The sequence below is a fragment of the Electrophorus electricus genome, unplaced genomic scaffold (assembly GCF_041902795.1).
Source record: "Electrophorus electricus isolate QZ-2024a unplaced genomic scaffold, ASM4190279v1 Scaffold130, whole genome shotgun sequence".
Lineage (NCBI taxonomy): Eukaryota > Metazoa > Chordata > Actinopteri > Gymnotiformes > Gymnotidae > Electrophorus > Electrophorus electricus.
Genome location: NW_027658412.1, coordinates 6,672 through 10,563, shown reverse-complemented (window position 1 = coordinate 10,563; position 3,892 = coordinate 6,672). Strand labels below are relative to the sequence as shown.

The 3,892-nt window shown below is 38.9% G+C and overlaps 1 non-coding gene across 1 annotated transcript; it reads right to left on the bottom strand.

Moving 5' to 3' along the window:
- Positions 1–2,508: 2,508 nt before the first annotated feature.
- trnai-uau (transfer RNA isoleucine (anticodon UAU)) lies at positions 2,509–2,582 on the bottom strand. Its single transcript has one exon. It is a non-coding gene; the product is annotated as a tRNA-Ile (tRNA).
- Between the last annotated feature and the right edge of the window lie 1,310 nt (positions 2,583–3,892).

Genomic DNA, 3,892 nt, shown 5'->3' with positions numbered 1-3,892 from the left:
GTTGGCAAGAAACACGGCCAGTTATGGATGTTTGAATTGTTAAGTTCATTTGACACAAAGAAGAAACATTGCATTGTACGAGTTGGAGATGTTCAGCTACCAACAGATATCTCTTGATTACATTTGGATGCATACTGGACTTTGTGTACAATCAATAACTACTGGTACTAACTCAGAGTATGTTTCCCCCTTCAGTTTTATTTTATGCCAGAATAAAGACTTTCTGTCTTTAGAATTCTACATGACTCAAACTGAGATGCAGCAGATCACTTAGCTAGAACAAAGGGTCTTGTACTACAATAATGACTTTTGCTTTATTACCCATAAGGTCCACCTCTTTTTTCTTTAACCCTCAGATCATCCCGTAGATGTTAGAATTATTCTAATGAAATTATAATTAACATTTAAAAAAATTCCTTAACATCACTCTTAAAATAACTTTTACCTTACAAATGATTTCTTTACCAGCAAATTTGAGTTGGTATGAATTCATCTATTAATTTTTCGTTATTATTTCATTAAATACATGCCCCCCCGCCCCCTAAAAAAAGAATAACTGTCCAAATGAAAGGTCTAAATGAATCTTTGCAGTAACAACAGTCTTTTATGCTCTTCCAACCACCCCACCTCCCCCCAGTGGACACACCATGCTCCAGTACATGATTCTGGAGTGCTGTGCTATCTGTGCTCCCCACTAACTCTTCCTACCTGCTGGGGTTTCTCCTTCCTGGACCTGCCTTAAAATGCTTAAAATGACAGCACCTTGCCCTCCATTTACCTGCAACATTCTGCACTGTCACAAACAATATTTATGTGCAGATTAGCAGATGAACCTCACCTGGATGATCCACATATCATTTCTTTGTACTGTTATAATAATGAGTTACTGTATTTCTACCCAGGTGTTCTATCCAGGTGAACTGTGCTCTGTTTCTATCTCCTATGATGTCTTTGTGTAGGAATGCTGTAGTGTATCTTTCATGCTTACAATTTGTCAGCCATCCTCTACCCAACTCATCTTTGCCCAGGTTTATCCAGGGTTAACCGAAGGAGGATGAGTTCCCTTTTGAGTCTGACACCTTCCAAGTCCCTTCCACCATTCCAGTGAGTTTTTCCTACTGTCACCCTTGCCAATGTCATTTGGCTTATTTATCAGTTGTCACAAGGTGTTAACGTTATTATGCACATGTATATAAAATGTGTATATACTCTATATACATAAATATATATATATATATATATATATATATATATTGCATTATTCTCTGCACCTTACATGTTATTTGCAGTTTGGATTGGATTATAAAGTGAATTTCATTGGTGAGTACTATATTTTTTGGTGACAAAGTATAATCTAATCTTTACAAAGCAGTGACCAGAAAGGAAGAGCTGGATGAGGGTTTGGTCCCCATGATAGTTAGAGACACACAGCCATTTAGCATAGTTGAGGATAAAAGCTTCAGGGACTTGGTAGCAAAATTGGATTCAACTTATATTCTCCTAACTAGGAAGGTATGTGTGGTGACATGGATACATTATGAGAGTAGTATTAAAAATATATATAATTATTTTCTTCCTTCCCTTTAGACTGTAAAGGCCATGGTTGAGGCCAAATGTCAATAAGAGAAAGAGAAGGCCAAAGCTGAGGTCCAGAAAATTCCTGCAATGAGTTTGTCAGCAGACATGTGGACATCTCTTAATGTGGATGCCTTCTTGGCTGTGACCTGCCATTTTATAGATGACAACACATTTCTGAAGTCTACACTACTTGGTGTTGTGAAATTCCTGCAGGCGCATACGGCTGAAAATTTGGCCTGTGTGAAATCCTCTCTTATGGAAGAATGGGGAATAAAATAAAGTCACATGTCTGGTTACTGATGGCACATCTAATATGATTGCCTGTGGAAATAGCTGAAGCTGCCTCATGCGCTTCAAAAAAAAAGAAACTGAGGTTGAAACAAGGTGTTGGAGCGATTAGTAGAACTCAGGGAGCCTGTGGGGGCAGATTTGGCGGGTTTACAAACTGATATTCCTGCGCTGATCTCTGATGTGTACAGTAATGTATGTGGGTGCCGGTCTATACTGTATTCTTTTCACAAGGCAACTGTGGAGCTGTCAGACCTCAGTGGCAGGCATAATCATATCCCAACACATTTCAGACTAAAGGATTTGAACTCCCTGGCACTGCCAGACACCTAACTGGCTATAATTTGATGGGGAGGATGCAGGTTGTCTGCATGCCTCTGGAATTGCTTCTTTGACCTATTCACACAGCGATCGAGAGCCTTACACTAATGCCAGAGTCCCTCTGATTTCATACTTTTCTCTGCATTGTCCAAGATTTGTAAACAAGCACAAATCCATGGGTAAAGTTTTGTAATCAAGAACACACTCTCATGTACTTGGAACATGTCTTAGCAGATTGTGATTTACAAGCAATGTTATAAGCAACACAAGTTCAAACAGGTGGTTTGTTGACAAGGGGTCATTCATCAAACAAAACCCACATGGCCCATATGGGGATCGAACCCATGACCTTGGCGTTATAAGCATCACGCTCTGACCAACTGAGCTAACCGACCTTTCTCCGTTCATTTTGCAGTTTTTGGTGCAGCACTGAAGGGAACCTTTCCATGAAATTGTAGACTTGGTGTCAACAAGATTACAGCCACTTTTTCGACCGAGCATAGGTGAAAGTTGACACTTATTGTTCCCTCTGACAAATGGTTATTCTGCAGCCAACTTTTGAATTAAACTTCAAAAGCAAATGTGGAGAAGCTTTTGTTAAAGAGCAATTCAGTGCAGTTGTACACAGTGACGAAATCATCAATTGCAAAGTCCACTGAGCTTTATTGCTGTGAGTTACATAGTGCTGTCTATTACACCATGAAATCTGCCATAACAACAAAAATGTAATGTCTGATTCTGTGAGCCAAGGAATATAAACCTTTTAGGGACATATTTAAAATATCAGATTTTCTGCCTGAGCACAGAGTAGGCATTTTTTTCTAGCTTTAACCATACGTCCTCTTTCTTTGGAAATCTGTGTCATTGCTGCATGAATAAGCAGAAAGATTTTGAGCAATTTTTTGTCTGGGTCTAAGGGGCAATTTATTCAAACCAAAAGATGCTATTTTAGCTAGTTTGTCAAATGAACATGTCAAACCTACAGAGACAATGTGTCTAGCTACAGAACTCTGCAAGGTTTAATTCTTGGAAGTATTTGAAGCCATAGAAAGTTATTCTGTAAGCATTGCTTAACTCAATAAAAAGAGACAGTTAGAGCCAATGGCTGCCAGATCTAACATAGCTCACATTTTATAGTGTTTGCATAGCATATCAGAATCTGCAAGAACTATTCCTGTCATTTCAGGAATAAGCTTTTTTGACTTCACAGCTAGATGAAATATTTAGGGTGGATGCAGGATTTGGTATGATCTCCTAGAGAATTGCCATTCCACTGTGTCTTCAGCTTTTGTCCGATCTGCAAACAAGTCCCACTCTAGGAGAACTAGGTCAAGTGGTAGAGTGCTCTTTTAGTATGTGAGTGTTAGTGGGATTGATGCTCACATTCTCAAGTCTAGAATTTGTAGTTTTTTTCTATGATGAAATCATTTCTGATAGCAAATGTTTTTGGGACCTGCTGATATGCTTATGCCATGCACACATTACGTGACTTTCAAATTTTCAAATTGATGTATGGCTCACACTGCACAACTCTATGTCTTGGAATCTGGAGTCCTTAATTTGTGGTATCTCAGTGGCAGGCATAATCAGTGATAAACCACTGATATGTCAACTGGTCTTAACACAGACAGATTTAACTTACTCTGTGGAGACTGTGTCTAACTTAAACCTTTCCTTCAAATAGAAGAGATCCTTGTTGCAGAGG